Source organism: Scyliorhinus canicula, chromosome 17 (assembly GCF_902713615.1).
Source record: "Scyliorhinus canicula chromosome 17, sScyCan1.1, whole genome shotgun sequence".
Lineage (NCBI taxonomy): Eukaryota > Metazoa > Chordata > Chondrichthyes > Carcharhiniformes > Scyliorhinidae > Scyliorhinus > Scyliorhinus canicula.
The window spans coordinates 83,130,570-83,149,352 of NC_052162.1; the positions used below are offsets into that span (position 1 = coordinate 83,130,570).

Sequence of the window (18,783 nt, forward strand, 5' to 3'; positions counted from 1 at the left end):
GGAAGTTCTAACACAGGTCGGGAATATGCAGTGAATGGTAGAACCCTCAACAGTATTGACAGTCAGAGAGATCTAGGTGTACAGGTCCACAGGTCGCTGAAAGTGGCAACACAGGTGGAGAAGGTAGTCAAGAAGGCATATGGCATGCTTGCTTTCTTGGCCGGTGCATTGAGTATAAAAATTGGCAAGTCACGTTGCAGCTGTATAGAACCTTAGTTAGGCCACACTTGGAAGTATAGTGTTCAATTCTGGTTGCCACACTACCAGAAGGATGTGGAGGCTTTGGAGAGGGTGCAGAAGAGATTTACCAGGATGTTGCCTGGTATGGAGGGCATTAGCTATGAGGAGCAGTTGAATAAACTCGGCTTGTTCTCACTGGAACATCGGAGATTGAGGGGCGACTTGATAGAGGTCTACAAAATTATGAGGGGCATAGACAGAGTGGATTGTCAGAGACCTTTTCCCAGGGGAGAGGGGTCAATTACTAGGGGGCATAGGTTTAAGGTGCGAGGGGCAAGGTTTAGAGGAGATGTACAAGGCAGGTTTTTTACACATAGGGTAGTGGGTGCCTGGAACTCGCTGCCGGAGGAGGTGGTGGAAGCAGGGATGATAGTGACATTTAAGGGGCATCTTGACAAAAACATGAATAGGATGGGAATAGAGGGAGACAGACCCCGGAAGTGTAGATGATTTTAGTTTAGGGGGGCAGCATGGCTGGCGCAGGCTTGGAGGGCCGAAGGGCCTGTTCCTGTGCTGTACTTTTCTTTGTTCTTCGTTGTTATTGGCAGTCTTTAGGGTATCAGACCAGCCAGATCTCCATACGGGGAGGAGGGCCGACACCCTGGCTTTTGCTTCCTTAATCTCACACCGGAGAATCCTGCTCAGCTGGCAATCAGCAGCACCACCCACAGCTGCAGACTGGCTGGCAGACCTGGAGAAGATCAAGTGCACCATCCGAGGGTCGGAAGAGGTCTTCCACAAAGCGTGGGGGCCATTCATCAGCCTGTTCCAAGACCTGTTCCATTCCAACAGCGACTAGGAAGATAAGGAAGGGGGAGAAAGAGGGAGGAAGGGGGGGGGGGGGGGGGGGGGGGGGGGCGTGGGGAAGAGAGGGAGGGAGACAAGGGAAAGCACCCACAAGAGAATGGGGCAGGCCCCCCCTTCCCCACAACACTAAATAATAAAAAATATGAGCCCCGACAGAAAGAAGCGGAGCACAGTACGTGGCACCCAGGCAGAAGGCGACATTAAAGAGGGGGAATAAACTACCAACGAGGGGCGGGTGGGAGGAAGGGTGGGACCTCGTGCAAAAACCATTGTAAATAAGACAAACCTGTTTGTAAATATCAGATATATTTGAGTTGTTACTCTGTAAAAACTGGAAATACTAATAAAATGTTTTTAAAATGATAAATATGAGTAGCGCCACTGCTGGGGGGGGGGGGGGGGTAGGCGAGTACAGTAGGGGCATTTGGTACTCCTCCTTAGTGTGGTATTTTGAGGGGGAAGACGCCTTGTGTAAAATTGGAGAGGTAACCCTACAGGTCCTCACATTTTGAGAACAGTACCCCCTTAAAACTAGCAAGGCTGAATAAGCAATGGCAGCTGCTACTTTAAAGCTTTTCTCCTGGAGCGTGCAAGGAGTTCATCATCCGATTAAAAAGATTTTGTCTTCCCTTAAAGGAAATAGTTGACATAGCTTTATGAAATGAAATGAAAATCGCTTATTGTCACGAGTAGGCTTCAATTAAGTTATTGTGAAAAGCCCCTAGTCGCCACATTCCGGCGCCTGTCTGGGGAGGCTGGTACGGGAATCGAACCGTGCTGCTGGCCTGCTTGGTCTGCTTTAAAAGCCAGTGATTTAGCCGAGTGAGCTAAACCAGCCCCCTTGCAGAAACTCATTGAGATGACGAGGAGCACCTACAATTGAACAGGGACTGGGTGGGGCAGCTTTGTTTTTGCCTCATTCTCGACCAGTAGCTGAGGTGTTGCAGCATTATTCAATAAAAATGTGCCTTTTTAGAATGGAGGACAGTGTGAAGATAAGGGGGTTAAGTATATGATCATGAAGGGGTTACTGTCTGGGGAAAGTGTCTTGATAATGAATGCCTATGGTGCCCCCAAATTATTTCCCTGATTTGTTATTAAGGTCTTCATGGGATTGCTGAATTAGCATCAACTAATTCCTTTTATAGGTTGGGACTTCGACTGTCAACTTAATCCTTTGGTGGACAACCTCTCTGTAACTAGAAATCTTCACCCCCCCACTCCGCACCCAACAGCCAAAGGCATCAGTTTGTGAGGAGGTAGGACGTTTAGATGTGTGATGAACACTGCATCCGAAAAGTTCACTTTCCTTTCTACCCCCTACCAATGTCATTCTAGAATTGAGTGAATCGTATACTCAATAACATCCTGCCTCCTTCCCCCCCGTCGCAAGTAAAGATCTTTGGAGATTTGGTCATCTTTGTTCGGGGTGTATTCTCAGGCTGAATTTGATCCCTACTCAGTTCATTCTCTCTCCGATGCAAGACCTTCAATCCTGTGGGAAACCTGCACTGGTGAGATGAATGTTCTGCCGAGGTTATTATATCCTTTACAGATGCTGCTAATCTTGCTGTAAAGGAAATTAATGGGCTGCCCAGTTCTTTAACAGCGAACAAAAAGTAACCTTGCTCAAACATAGCCAAACCTTAGCTTCCCAGTTCAAAGTGGGGGTGGGGGAGGTAAGCGGTGCTGAATATTAAAATGTATCAGTTAGCTTCTCATCTTAGATTCAAATGGGAATGGATCATGAAGACCCTGCCTGCATTTGGCTCGATATTGAAGCTAGCCAGTTTGTGTACTCCTTACAGGCCCTGTGCACTCAAGTGTGAAAATCCTACAATTCACACTTGAGCATGGTGGATAGTCTGTGAGCTGGAAGGGAGATCTTCCACTCTCTCTCCCATTCAGGGCAATCTGGATTTCCCACCAGGTCTTATGGACCATGGATTTGATATCTTCGAGGGATAGGATTCTTCTCGGGTTGTGAGATATGTTTAGTGATGCTTCCTTCTCTTTTTTTTTTACATAGAATTTACAGTGCAGAAGGAGGCCATTCGGCCCATCGAGCCTGCACCGGCTCTTGGAAAGAGCACCGTACCCAAGGTTAACACCTCCACCTATCCCCATAACTCAGTAACTCTACCAAACAGTAAGGGCAATTTATCATGGCTAATCCACCTAACCCGCACATCTTTGGACTGTGGGAGGAAACCGGAGCACCCGGAGGAAACCCACGCACACGCGGGGAGGATGTGCAGACTCCGCACAGACAGTGATCCCCGGAAAGTTACTTTTGAGTAACTATGTCAACAAATTGATATCCCAAGATACTCCTGATTCTATCTCCTACATCTTTGATGCTAATGACTCCCTGGGAGAAAGAATCTTCATATCCACGGAACCTTAATCAATTAATCAGCACGTTTTATGACACCATGTGAATATACTAGAGAGCCTCTGTTTTTTTTGTGGAAAAATCTTTGCAGTGAACATTGATGAAGAGACCTGGGGCAATATATGAGAAAATGCTAATAGAATCCCAGACTGTAATAGATGAAGAAAACTCAGTTTCAAATACTACACCATCTGCATTACTTGCCAAGCTTAAGACACCGGTTAGACCCTACCATTTGCTTGCTGTACAAAGTAGTCGAAGGAGACTCCAAACATTGGGCTGAATTCTCCCTTTTGCCGGCAGTCCGGGGGGTTCCCGACGGGGTGGGGTTGCCCCACAATGGGAAACCCCGTTGACCAGCTGGTGATACAGAGGAACCCGCAAATTGTCTTTAGTCCTGTGTCAAAATTAACTCCTACTGGTCGAGTGTACTTCAAGACCTTGAAAAGATACTCAATACTCCATTCGAAATTGTTAAGTTTGGGCTCCCAGATTGAAAGATAATTGACAATAGTGGGAAAAGGCTGTATAATATCCTAACATTGCAGCATGGAAGAATATCCTTTGCTCCTAGATTAGCGATAAATCTCCTTCAGTACACAATTGGCATAACATTATCTCAATGGAATTCCTGACCTGGAATCTTCCCATGCAAATCAGATGCATTCCGAAAAATATGGGGTCCTTATCTCAAATATATAGTGCTCCTACCAGCTTGGCACTTCCACCCAGGCACCTTGGCAGTGCCAGGGTGGCAGTGCCAAGGTTCCTGCATTCCAGGGGGAAGGCCAGAGAGTCACCCTGTATTATTATGTGGGCCAGTACTGAACGGCACCTGGCTGCAGTCTCATTGGAGACGCTGGTAGATCCCGGGAGGCCGTAGATTCCCGGTAAGCTCGCCTAAGTAGGTTTAAAACCTAATGAGCAGCGCCGTTTGGTGATGCCCCTTTTCGGCAAGATTCTGATTTTGATGCCTCGCGGGACTTGGGTATACCCTGCAAGCCATGAAGGCTGCCGGGAAGCCTGCAGGAGACCACTCTCAGGATCTACCGCCACGGTGCGCTCGCGCCCGAGTGCAATGCAGACAGTACATCACACCCAACACGTTGGCAAGGCAAAAATCTGAAAGCCTTGTGAACCCCTGGAATCTCTTCAGAGAGCCTCATTTGAAATTGTTTAACAATCTTGTATGGGCATTATTAGCAAGGACAGCATTAATTGCCCATCCCTCCCATCCCTATTTGTCATCAAAGGGGATACTGCAATCCATGCTACCTAGATCCAAGATCAGTTCTGATGGAACAGTAATATACTTCCAGGTCGGGATGGTGTGTGACCTGCAAGGAAAGGTGTAGGAGGCGGTGTTCCCATTTGTCTACTTGTCCTTGTGGATTTGGAATGTGCTGCCGAGAGAGCCTTGGTAAGCTGCTGCAGTGCATCTTGCAGATGGTATAAACTTAGCTCCTATGGTGGATGGGGGTGCCAGTTACGTGGCCTGCTTTATCGCTGCCATGGTGCCTGGGTGGAACTGCCAAGCTGGTAGGAGCACTATTGTTAAATGTTCTGCAGGCTGCACCCATCTAGGTTATAGTGAGGGAGAGGGTGGTGTAGGGGTGCCCAGACTAATTCTGGGGTTAGGTTTCAAATCCCACCATGGCTGCTGGTGGAATTCAAATTCAGTGAAGGATGGTGAGCAGGAAACCATTTGTCGTTTTAAAAAAAAACCATCTGCTTCACGTGCATCCTTTTAGGGATAGGCTACCTGTGACTTCAAGCCCACAGCCCTTAACTGCCTCTTGAAATGGTGTGACAAGCCACTTTAGTTCAAGGACAATTTGGGATGGGCAACAAATGCTTAGTTTGCCAGCAACACCCAGATCCCTATGGATTAAAAAAAATATCCATCTTGTGTGAGAAGGTGAGCCACTTACTACAGGATTTCCAGCCTCTAACTTGCTCTTGTAGCCACAGTATTATGTGGCTGATCCAGTTTTGTTTGCAGCAACTCCCAGGATCCTGTTTAGAGGGGGAAATTCAGCAATAATAATGCAGTGGTAACAGCGGGGAAGAGGCTGCTTTTGAACCTGTTAGTGCGTCCGTATTCTTAGACTTTTCTATTTCCTGCCCAATGGAAGAAGTTGAAAGAGTAAATAACCCGAGTGGGAGGGGTTTTTGATTATGCTGCCCGCTTTCCCATGGCAACGGGAGGTGTAGACAGAGGCGATAGATGGGAGGCGGGTTTGTGTGATGGACTGGGCGGAGTTCGCAACTCTCTGTAGTTTCTTATGGTGTTGGGCTCAGCAGTCGCCATACCAGGCAATGCAGGCACATAGGGAGGGGTTTTTGATTATGCTGCCCGCTTTCCCGTGGCAACGGGAGGTGTAGACAGAGGCGATGGATGGGAGGCGGGTTTTTGTGATGGACTGGGCGGAGTTTGCAACTCTCTGTAGTTTCTTATGGTGTTGGGCTCAGCAGTCGCCATACCAGGCAATGCAGCCACATAGGCTTTTTTCTATGGTGTATCTCTAAAGGTTGGTAAAGTTAATGTGGACATGCCGAATTTCGTTAGTTTCCTGAGGAAGGATAGGCGCTGTTGTGCTTTCTTGGTCCTCGCGTCGAGATGGGTGGACTAGAACAGATTGTTGTGATGGGCACACCTAGGAATTTGAAGCTGTCAGCCATCTCCACCTCAGCCCCGTTGATCCAGACAAGAGTGTGTATAATACTTTGTTTCCTGAAGTCAATGACCAGCTCTTTAGTTTTGCTGACATTGAGGGAGAGATGGTTGTTGTTACACAGCGCTACTGGGCTCTATATCTCCCTCCTGTACTCTGACTCATCATTGTTCGAGATCCGACCCACTGTGGTCCCCAACCAAAGAGGGAGGCCCTGTGCCGGGCCGGTGCACTAAACATCCAATTAGAGGCTGATTACTCATCAGCAGTGTTGAGTGAAAGAGTGGGAAAACTGGTAAAGTACAAAAGTACAGCTAAAGCAGGCGCCCGCGAGGCGAGAGAGGCTGTTGAGGTTTGCGAATCAAACCACGAGGAGGTGAGCAAGTCTGCGCTAGATGTCAGCACTAGCAGATCAAGGCCAGCAACAGGTGCACGAGGTGAGACGCCCCGAATCAAGCCATGAGGATCTGACTAGTGGAGGAGAGGACCCAGGTCCACAACAGGTGCATGCCAACACCGTGAGGTGAGAGAGAATTGTGGAGGCAGGCTGCCTTGGAAGACCAGACAAGCGAGGTGAGTGAGATTGTGTGAATGGGAGTGAGGAGTGGGAGAGGGAGTTGGGTTGCAGACTTACAGGGAGGGAGTGTGTGTGTGAAGGCCAGGTTGCATAATGGAAGGAGGGAGAGTTTGTGATGGGGTTGTGGGGTCCACGGGTATGGAGAGTTTTAGTGGGGGGGGGGGGGGGGGGGAAATGGGCAGAGGAAAGTAGACTGAGTGTTTGGAATCCATGATCCGAATCACATCTTCATAGTTAAAATATGAATCCCATTTTTGCATAGCTTGAACCTAATTTTAAAAACATGGCATTGAGATTCCAAAAAAAACGCCTGCTCCTCCAGACACTTTGGGCTTCTTAAAGTCAAGATCAATTTCTTCAGCAGTGAAAGTGACACCTGCCAATCTGGCAGTCAAAAATGCAGAAAATTAAAGGTGAGGCAAGAGGACGAAGTATTGAACAGTGCACAAACTGCACATTCATCCTCATTCAAAGTATAGGTGAATCATCTGATGACTTGGACTTGATGATTTCTGAAGATCCTACATCGCCTGAGAAAGTTGAACAAGAATTGGACTCTGAAATGGCAATGGAACTACTAGTTATTACTGATTCTTCTGTAGAAGTGAGGGAAGAAACCTTATGGCCTTATGGCCAAAATCTGTTCCACTGGGTATGGAAGAATATTTTGTACTAAAAAAAAACAGAAAACATTGGCAATATGGAAAATTTGAGAGAGTTTTGTGATGAGGTCGAAAGCAGGCTGGATCCCTTGGGTGAAGAGATGTGGGATGACGGAAATTAAATTGATTGAATTTTTTGTTTGGGAAACCTCTAAAGTTGTTTGCAAATTATTGCTTGACCCGAGTGATGCTGCCAGACAAGGGCACTGATGTCTTGGACTCACTGGGCACTTCACTCGCGTGAATTTATAGCAACTTCCTTTTGTGAGAGGAAGTAAGGAAATTGACATTTTGTGAGACTCTGTGAAATAAACAGAGTGACAGTGTATGCATCTTGTTGTTTGGGTTATTTGCTCCTGAACTGGCATTTGCTCCTGCACTGGCCTTTGCTCCTGCACTGGCATTTGCTCCTGCACTGGCATTTGCTCATGCACTGGCCCTTGCTCCTGCACTGGCCTTTGCTCCTGCACTGGCCTTTGCTCCTGCACTGGCCTTTGCTCCTGCACTGGCCTTTGCTCCTGCACTGGCCTTTGCTCCTGCACTGGCCTTTGCTCCTGCACTGGCATTTGCTCCTGCACTGGCCTTTGCTCCTGCACTGGCATTTGCTCCTGCACTGGCCTTTGCTCCTGCACTGGCCTTTGCTCCTGCACTGGCCTTTGCTCCTGCACTGGCCTTTGCTCCTGCACTGGCCTTTGCTCCTGCACTGGCATTTGCTCCTGCACTGGCCTTTGCTCCTGCACTGGCATTTGCTCCTGCACTGGCCTTTGCTCCTGCACTGGCATTTGCTCCTGCACTGGCCTTTGCTCCTGCACTGGCATTTGCTACAGTGATATAATCGTCTGATTTTCTTTCCATTCCATTGCTCATCAGTAAGTTCCATGTTTGCTCACCTCAAGACGCACATTACACCATTGACCATCTTTACCGTCACTTTGACAAGAGGTAAAGCTGGATTACAATTCCGCAATTATTCATGCAAACGTGTATTTACAAGTTTAAAAACCAGTGATCAAGGTGTATATTTTTGGATTTGGGGGCGTGTAGGGTGCAGAAAAGGTGAGTGTCAGGCCCCACGAACTGTATACCTGGCAATGGGCAATTAATGCCGGCCTTACTACATCACCAGATTGAATTTAATCTGGGGGGCGGCACGGTAGCACCGTGGTTAGCACAGTGCCTGGGTCCCAGGTTCGATTCCCGGCTTGGGTCACTGTCTGTGCGGAGTCTGCATGTTCTCTCTTTGTCTGTCTGTGTGGGTTTCCTCCGGGTGTTCCGGTTTCCTCCCACAAGTCCCGAAAGACGTGCTGTTAGGTAATTTGGACATTCTGAATTTTCCCTCAAGCAGTGCGCAGGCCCAGGGCCCAGCGGGGTGGACCTCTTCCTCCTGATGTCAGCTCGCCGATCAGGCCCAGTTTTCTTTTCAGCAAATTACCCGAAGCGGCGGCAGAGAGCAGGTCATGCTCCCCTTATGCTGATCTCACGTGTTCTGGCACGAGAGAGATTCCTGCATTTTGCCTGGAGTGCTGGTGTGAACTCCAGGACCTGTGGTGAACAACCCATGAAGAAGAAGCTGAAAACAGAAACAAAGCAGCATAAAGATTGAGGTATGGTTTATTAATTATGCCACTGCAAATCAGGATTCAAAGTTTGATGTACCATCAATTGGACTCGAGACACGATTAAGATCCAAACATAGGCTTTAATCAGCTAGTTGTTAGCCCGGTGGTCGACTACAGAGAAAGGCCGACCGCCGGGAACTCTGGGTACTTATATCCCACCTCGGAGGCGAGGTCTACTTGCCTCTCGACCAATTGGTGAGCAGTCACATGACTAGTCCCAGCCAATCGGACGAGAGGCACATGACCAGCCAGAGCCAATAGGAAACCCATGCTCTGCACCAATGGCAGTGCTCACATTCATACCACCACATTCACCCCTTGTGGAGAAAGAAGGGAGGGGTGTAAGTGGAAGAGAGAGAGGGGGGGAGGGGGGTCCGAGGACTGGTGGTATGAGCAGTGAAAATCGAGAAAGGTGGGCTGCCCACTGGCTTGTGGTAAAAAAAAACTACTACTACTAAAGGTGCAACAGAATAACAACAAAGTCCAAAATGTCCCATGGTCGCATCAGGTGGACACGATCAGCCTGTCGGGTGCCCGTGGTGTTCTGGATGACCGTCGCAGTGGAGCCAGTGACGTTGGGCCGATGGTCGTCCTTGCCTCCTGGAGCGTCGGTCGTAGATGTGTCTCCGTACCCCGGGCCGGTAGTGGAGACGCTGTAATCGGGGAAGAGGGGGTCTGTGCGCTGGGTCGTGGGGGCGCGGGAGGCGCTGAGGGGAATTGGGGTTGGGGGGGGGAGGTGTTGGTGTAGGGGGAGAAGGCCGCACGCCTGCGTGTGCCAGGTCCTGAAGCGAGACCGTATCCTGCCGACCGTCGGGATACTCCACGTACGCATACTGCGGGTTGGCGTGGAGTAACTGGACTCGCTCAACCAACAGGTCGGACTTGTGCACCCGCACATGCTTCCAGAGCAAGATGGGCCCGGGGGTGGCCAGCCAGGTCGGGAGAGGGGATCCTGAGGACGACTTCCTAGGGAAAACAAGAAGACGTTCATGAGGTGTTTTATTAGTGGTAGTACAGAGGAGAGACCGGATTGAGTGAAGGGCATCGGGGATGACTTCTTGCCAACGGGGAATAGGGAGATCTCTGGACCGTAGGGCCAGCAGGATGGTCTTCCAAATGGTGCCATTCCCCCGCTTGACCTGACCGTTACCCCGGGGGCTATAACTGGTCGTCCTGCTAGAGGCTATGCCCCTGCTGAGCAGGAACTGACGCAGTTCGTCACTCATAAAGGAGGACCCCCGGTCGCTGTGGATGTACGCGGGGTAACCGAACAGGGAGAAGATGGATAGGAGGGCCTTTATGATGGTTGTTGTGGTCATGTCGGGACAGGGGATGGCAAAAGGGAAGCGGGAGTATTCGTTGATAACACTCAAGAAATATGTGTTACGGTTGTTGGAGGGGAGGGGGCCCTTGAAGTCTATACTGAGATGTTCAAAGGGGCGGGATGCCTTGATCAGATGCGCTCGTTCGGGACGGTAGAAGTGCGGTTTGCACTCGGCGCAGATGTGGCAGTCCCTGGTGACGGTCCTGACTAGGGCAGGTTGCGAGTCTTAATAAAATGGTAAAAATGGGTGACCCCTGGATGGCAGAGGTCCATATGGAGGGAGCGGAGGCGGTCAATCTGCGCGCTGGCGCAGGTACCGCGGGATAGGGCATCGGAAGGCTTCTTGAGCTTCTCAGGACGATACAAGATATGATAGTTGTACGTGGACAACTCGATCCGCCACCCCAAGATCTTGTCGTTCTTGATCTTGCCCCTCTGTGCATTGTCGAACATGAAAGCTACTGACCATTGGTCTGTGAAGAGGGTAAACCTCCTTCCGGCCAGATAGTGACTCCAATATCGCACAGCTTCGACTATGGCCTGTGCCTCCTTTTCCACCGAGGAATGGCGGATTTCGGAAGCGTGGAGGGTTTGTGAAAAGAAGGCCACAGGTCTGCCCGATTGGTTCAGGGTGGCCGCCAGAGCTACGTCAGACGCGTCGCTCTCGACCTGGAATGAGAGGGACTCGTCGATAGCGCGCATCGTGGCCTTTGCGATATCCGCTTTGATGCGGCTAAAGGCCTGGCGGGCCTCCATCGACAGGGGAAAGGAGGTGGGCTGGATGAGGGGGCGGGCTTTGTCGGTGTAGTTGGGGACCCACTGGGCATAATAGGAGAAAAAGCCCAGGCAGCGTTTGAGGGAGTTGGGGAAGGGGAGTTCCATCAGGGGGCGCATGCGTTCGGGATCGGGGCCTATCACTCCGTTACGCACTACGCTACGTAGTGGCTACCAAGGATGGCTAGACGGTCTGTGCTGAACACGCACTTATCCTTATTATAGGTTAAATTAAGGGGTTTTGCGGTTCGGAGGAATTTTTGGAGGTTGATGTCGTGGTCCTGCTGGTCGTGGCCGCAGATGGTGACGTTATCGAGATACGGGAAGGTAGCCCGTAAACTGTGCTTGTCGACCATTCGGTCCATCTCCCGTTGGAAGACCGAGACTCCGTTTGTGACACCGAATGGAACCCTGAGGAAGTGGTCGAGGCGCCCATCCGCTTCGAACGCAGTGTACTTTCGGTCACTCGTGCGGATGGGGAGCTGGTGGTAGGCGGACTTAAGGTCCACCGTGGAGAAGACTTTGTATTTCGCGATCCTGTTAACCAGGTCGGAAATACGGGGGAGAGGGTACGCGTCCAGTTGCGTAAACCTGTTGATGGTCTGACTGTAATCGATGACCATCCGGTTTTTCTCCCCAGTCCGAACTACCAGCACTTGGGCTCGCCAGGGACTGTTGCTGGCCTCGATCACTCCTTCCTTAAGGAGCCTCTGGACCTCGGACCCGATGAAGGTCTGGTCCTGGGCACTGTATCGTCTGCTCCGAGTGGCGACAGGTTTACAATCTGGGGTGAGTTTAGCAAACAAGGAAGGGGGGTCCACTTTGAGGGACACGAAGCTGCAAACAGTAAGAGGGGGGAATAGGACCGCCGAATTGGAAGGTTAAGCTCTGCAGGTTGCACTGGAAATCCAGGCCCAAGAGTGCCGGAGCGCATAGACGGGGGAGGATGAGGAGTTTGAAGTTTTTGAAAACCCTCCTCTGGACCGTGAGGTCCGCTATGCAGCACCCGGTGATTTGGACAGAGTGCGAACCCGAGGCCAATTCAATCTTATGCTTAACTGGATGGATGGGGAGCGCGCAGCGTCTTACCGTGTCGGGGTGGACGAAACTTTCCGTGCTCCCGGAGTCCAGCAGGCATCTCATTTTGTGTCCGTTGAGCTGGATCGTTGTCGTAGTCTTGGTGCGCGTGCGTGGTCGTGACTGGTCGAGTTTGATGGAAGCAAGTCGTGGTGAGAGTTCCAGATCATCCTCGGTGGCAGAGTAATCGCTGGCAGGGCCTTCCGCGTTGGCCCAAGGTGGCGGTGCCCAGGACCCACACGTGGAGCCGGGGCCCCAAGATGGCGGCGCCCATGGCCCGCACATGGCGTCCGGGGCCCCAAGATGGCGGTGCCCATGGTCCGCACATGGCGTCCGGGGCCCAAGATGGCGGCCCCCATGGGAACCTCATGGTGGCTGGGGACAGGGTCAGCGGCATCTGCGGGCCGGCCGGGGCAGCTGGGATCGAGGGTCGGGAGGACCGTGGGGCCGTTGCGGGGGCCGAGAGGCGGGCCGGAGAGGTTGGTGCGCGGTGCGGGGCCCTGGGGGGGCCCGGGGGGGGCAATCCGCGGTCGCTCCGGGGAACAGCAGCGACCGACTTGGTCTAGCAGACCACCGCGTAGTGGCTCTTCTTCCCGCAGCTCTTGAACAGAGCGGAGCGGGCCGGGCAGCGCGGGCGGGGATGCTTGGAGAGACCACAAAAATAGCAACGGGGCCCCGATAGTTTGTCGGAGCGACCCGCAGCGCAGGCTTGGGGGGGGTCGGGGTCCAGGGAGGACGGGGTGGCGCGTGCCATGAAGTCCAGGGGGTCGCCGCGCGGCTGAGGGCGTATGCACGGGCGTTCAGATCAGCAACCTCCAGGGAGGTTGCAAGAGCCCGTGCCTCAGCTAGGCTGAGGATGTTCTTCTTCAGTAATCGTTGGCGGATAGAAGGGGACTGCATGCCAGCAACGTAAGCGTCTCTGATTAGAGGTTCCATGTGCTCAGTCGCCGAAACTTGGAGACATGCGCACGTTCTCCCTAGAGCTATGAGGGCTATGCTAAAACTCGTCAAGTGACTCAGGAGATGCCGTGCGTATACTTTGTTGACCGGCCGGAGAAAGTGTCCTTTGAGAATCTCCATGGCCGCATCATAATCGCTTTCGTCCTCAATCATTGAGTATACCGCTGTGCCCACGCATGAGTGGAGGATGTGGAGTTTCTGCTCCTTGGTGGGCTTGCTGGCTGCAGTTGTCAGGTAACTGTTGAAACACGCCTGCTAGTGTTTAAAGATTGCAGGCGCATTTGAAGCATGTGGGCTGGTGCGGAGGCAGTCAGGCTTGATGCGAAGCTCCATTCCAAAATTCTAGCTGATTAAATTGATGTACCATCAATTGGACTCGAGACACGATTAAGATCCAAACTGTGGCTTTCATCAGCTAGTTGTTAGCCCGGTGGTCGACTACAGAGAAAGGCCGACCGCCAGGAACTCTGGGTACTTAGGCGGGGTCTACTTGTCTCTTGACCAACTGGTGAGCAGTCACATGACTAGTCCCAGCCAATCGGACGAGAGGCACATGATCAGCCAGAGCCAATGGGAAACCCATGCTCTGCACCAATGGCAGTGCTCACATTCATACCACCACAAAGTTCATGTGTGTTATATGTAGAGAAGCACTGGAAAATGCAAGTTTAAAACCCTCCGAACTTCAAAGACATTTGAAGACTAAACATGGCAAGTTTGAGGACAAACGTCTCTGATTTATTTCAATGGATGCAGTGACATCTTCAATCATTAGCTGAACATTGAATAACGAAGCAAGTGAGGTAGTGAGGATCAAGCAGGCTGACCTGTCGCATTAAAGGTAAGTGAGAATGGTGGATAGCAAAGATCGGCCGGCATGGGTCTCAAAGGATGGCCGGTTGGTAAAAATGGGTCCCGGCCAAAAATGTTTGAAAAAGCACTGCTTTTCGATGCATCAGCTTGGTTCAGTTGGACACCATTTCCAACCGAGGCAAAAGGCTGTGGTTTCCAACACATATGGTGTTTTTTGTGCTATCTTCCAGACCAGGTGTTAACCAAAGCCTCTGTCTGCCTGTTCAGTTGTCTGCAAAAGAAACGTTAATACTATACAATAAAGCACAGCGAGGCCTCTTACTGTCCAGACCAATATTCATTCTTCAATTGAAACCAAAACACACACAACCAATCCTCCATCACAATTGCTGATGCTGGGACTTTGCTATGTGCAAATTGTTGCTATATATGCCATATAAGAATAGGGACTACAGTAATAATTGAATATGAAGCATTTGAGCATTCCTGAGGATGTGAACATTCATTATCACGTTTTTTTTCTTCTTCCTCACTAACCTGATTATTGTACCCATTTCTGCAACAGAAATGCTTCATAATATAGTTTATAGACTCTATAAAAGGCAAGTTCAAATCATGTTCACTGAAGAATATTACAGCTTTAAACTTTTGCCACTCTCTCTCTCCTGGAAACTTAATCTTTTGAGATTGGCAGTTTGCAGAAGATATTTTTAACAGCGAGTTTAACACAATCATTTCGGGTCTATTGATGGAAACCAGTGGTTTCCGTTCCTGTTTTCACAGTAAAAGGTAACGAAATACCTCATGTGATGCATTCCTTCAGAAATAAATGCATTCCCATGTTACTGTGTAGGAAAGCCTGAAACAAAAATACTTGGGATTTGTTCAAAATGAATACGTTAAACAAATTGGTGGGATGGAGAGATGGTGGTATCGGACTGGTGTCAGAAATTGGCAAGCGTGCTGGCCATGCTGGGAGCACCCGCTTGATCATGAGGCCAAGATTCAAAGCAAAGAAGGTCTCATCGCCTCCAATTAAAGCTAGCAAGCCCCACAGGCCAATCAACACCCGGCCAAATTCATGACATGCAGCCCTGTGTCCTTGGAGGGGTTTTGAGGTAAACTGGGCCGAGCTGAGAGTCTGGGTAGGCAGCCGCTCACTATATTGCTGGTACTAGCTTTAAAAAGAAAACTTGCCCATCCGTAGGGGGTGTTAAGCAATACCTTTTTTTTTTGTTTTTTAAAAAATAAACACTCGTTAGGCCAATATAAACCCAGAAAAACTGCATGGAACATGAGGCTCATAGTGGGGTGCTACTATAGAATTGAGGCCCATGCTTGGAATATTTAAGGGCCTGATGCTTGGTTGAGGTGGGGCACTGGGCACGCAGCGCTCACTATCAATATCCAGGTGAGATTGGAGTTAACTGATTGTGTCTGCAAATTGGTAGCCTCTCCAAAGCCCAGAACTCTAATTTTGTTTTCCAAGAAATGAGTGTTGGAACTATGGGTGCGATCGAACCATGTCCCATAGCGAGTGCACTTAGCCACCTGTCTCCCCGCCCTCATAGCGCCGAGAAACACAACAACAGCCGAGGCGCTGCGTAGCCTGTCCCAGTTGCCGGTGGGCATTGCCGGGGCACTCCAGAGCCTGTCCCAGTCGCCAGTGGGCATTGCCGGGTCACTCCAGAGCCTGTCCCAGTCACTGAGGAGCATCAGAAGGTGTTGACACCGTGCTGCAGACATTGGGGAGCCGCCAGGGCAGGTAGAGCTAGATGACACAGGGAGCCGGGGTTCGATCCAGCTGCCCCTCCGTCCCGAGGTGAACCCCAGGGCTCTATGGGCACCAACTGGGAAGAGGGGGCACTGTGTGGCAACAGCGGCCACCAACTCCTGAGACCCACCCCTGACAGCGGCGCATCTCGGAGTCAGCACCCGGAGCAGGGCGGCACGGTGGAGCTTGTGCTGCCAGCTCTTAGAGGGTTATCATCATTCCCCCCTCCCCCCCGCCCTCGACAGTGACCCGCTGACAGTGTCGACAGAGTCCCAACACCCTGGAGTGATGTTACACAGACCCTGGGAGGGTGGAACAGAGTTGGGGGGGGGGGGGTGGGAAGAGAGAATAGGGAAGGCTGGGGGGAGGGGGGAATGATGGATGAGGCCATGTCCTATGTGAAGCAAGCGAGGATGAGGGCCTCCGGGCTTGTCAGACCTTCGCCGCGACCACCTGACCTGTCCTGCGGGTCCTCTTACCCTCCAAGAACCAACCGGCAATCCTGGGGTGGTCCTCGAGAGGCACCGACTGCCCCAGGCTGCACACTTCCTGGGAAGTGTGCACACACGTGCATGATCTTCCATGTGGTGGTTGTGCAAGAGCTGGATGTTCAGGGAGTGGAACCCCTTTCCTGTTGATGGAGGGCACTCGCTGATAGTCTATTGAGTGGACAGCAACATGTGTGTCATTCGCTCCCCGTGGACTTGGGGCGTCCCACCGATGTCGGAGAATCCTGCTGCCCAGACATCCTGTTGGGCCTGCTCCATGTCAAAGTTGGTAGAGTTAGCTGCCCTTGCAAACAGGGCGTTCATGACTTCACGGATGCACTTGTGGGCTCTAGTTTGAGATTCCATACTGTCCCCATTCTAGCCCTGGAATGATCCTGAGGTATAAGAATGTCAGGGCTGTGGTGATCTTAATGGCCACCGGGGGTGATATCCTCCTCAGGTGCCAAGTCCACAAGGACGTGGCTTCGGTCCATCCCGTGTAATATCTAATAATAATAATAATCGCTTATTGTCACAAGTAGGTTTCAGTGAAGTTACTGTGAAAAGCCCCGAGCCGCCACATTGTGGCACCTGTTTGGGGAGGCCGGTACGGGAATTGAACCCGTGCTGCTGCCATTGTTCTGCATTACAAGCCAGCTGTTTAGCCCACTGTGCTAAACCGCCCCTCTGTAGAGAATTGGAGAGGGTGTGAGACTGACAACCAGCAGCGTCGTCCACCATGGACCTTCCATCCCCCACACTCCCTGGCCATCTGGCACAGCCTGTACCCCAGACACCCGCATGTAACGTTAGCTGGACTGGGCGCTGGTCCCCTTCCCAGTACACACACCCACCCTCAATCGTCGGAATGGCCCCGATGCAGGGGCTCGGCCTCTGAATGTTCGTATGTTGGCCGCTATGTCCGTGGTGTTGCCTCCCACAGTGCACAGGCACAGTGTCTCGACATCAGAGTCTGAATGGGATGCTAGGCGATAATGTCTGCATGCAACATGGCACGCCCATTCATTGGAATCCACTTAGGAGCTGTGAATTGCACACTTAACTACGATTGCCAATTATCCTTTAGCCGCGCGGAGGGCACGTGGTCAGCAATGGGAGTTGTGAGTGGTTGGTGGTGCAGACAGGCTGGGGTTGAGATTGCACCGTAATGGGAACATATGATCCAGGGGGTGGCATACCCCCCCCCCCTCCCCCTGGTCGGGCCCTGACCCTTGGCAATGCCATCCTGACACCTGGGCGCCCTCACCCTGGTGATGCTCCTGCTGGCTTGGTAGTGCCACCTGGGCTCCATGGCAGTGCCAAAAGATGAGGGCCTGAGGGCCACCCTGCACTATCCTCTTTGGAGTGAGTTGGCAGATCTCAACATGGAAGAAAATGGCACCACAGGAGTCTTATTACTCTCGGCCTTGAGAAGGCCACATCAGCCAGGATTGCCCACTTTAAAGTCTATCACCGTGGACCTTAAATGAGATCAGGCCCATCCCTAACTGCAATGCTTGCCATCGATGAATGGCCACCTGGCAATCCCTGCCTAGATTCCTATATCGGGAATAACCATCTGGGCTAACTATTGGATTGAGCACTGGTGTAAATGTACCTTAGCTCAGTTGGTTGGATGGCTGGTTTGTGATGTGGAGTGTCGTCAACAGCGCAGGTTCAATTCCCGTTGAGGTTATCCATGAGGGCCCCACCTTCTCAAACTTTCCCTTGCCTGAGGTATGGTGGCCCTCAGGGTGGCACAGTGGTTAGCACTGCTGCCTCAGTGCCATGGACCCGGGTTCAATTCTGGCCTTGGTGACTGTCCGTGTGGAGTTTGCACCTTCTCCCTGTGGTATGCTTCGGTTTCCTCCCACAGTCCAAAGATGTGCAGGTTAGGTGAACTGGCCATGCTAAATTTCCCCTTGGTGTCCAAATGTTAGGGTTCATGAGTATGAGGCAGGGGAGTGGGTCTAGGTAGGCCGTGGTCGGTTCAGATGCGATGGGCCGAATGGCCTCCTGCACTGTAGGGATTTTTTTCCGCAAGCAAAAATAACCACCAATCAACACTCCCTGTCAAAGGGAGGAGCGTCCTATGGGACTGTGGCAATTTTCATTTCACCTCAAAATACCAACCCCATAAAGAGGGGAGAGGACAAAGAGGTAGGAAGCAGCATATCCATTTTGTGATCTGTTTGACTTGAACAAAACTGAACTACAAAATGCACCTTGACCAGGTTTCGTTCTGGAATATTGCTAAAATACATTGACTGAGAAGAGACACTGACACAGCAGTGTTTATAATTCTAGGCAGAATTTGTTCCGTAAACTGCCAACTCTGGCTATCTTCCAACCAGTTCCCTTCAAGAGCAAGAGTAACAACGGATCCCAGTGCACTGACTATCAGAATCATAGCATTCTCACAAAGGCGGCCATTCAGCCTATTGTGGTTATGCCAGCTCTTTGAAAGAGCTTCCAAAATAGTACCACTTCCCTGCTGTTTCCATATTCCCTTCTTTGACAGGTATTCCCTTTGAAAGTTACCACCTAATCCACCTCCATCACCTTTTTCAAGCAGCACATGCTAGATCACTGTGCGGA

The 18,783-nt window shown here is 51.0% G+C and overlaps 1 protein-coding gene across 2 annotated transcripts in view; it reads left to right on the plus strand.

Moving 5' to 3' along the window:
- Nucleotides 1-18,783, plus strand: part of LOC119952285 (lysophosphatidic acid receptor 4-like) — a 63,344-nt gene that overhangs the window by 20,714 nt on the left and 23,847 nt on the right. Inside the window, exon 1 of one of the 2 annotated variants that reach the window (XM_038775909.1) lies at nt 13,873-13,951. The exons of the other annotated variant lie outside the window; for it this stretch is intronic. The gene's annotated coding sequence lies outside the window, so the exon portion shown is untranslated. Of the gene's footprint in view, nt 1-13,872; nt 13,952-18,783 lie in introns of those variants that run through there. 2 annotated transcript variants of the gene reach the window in all.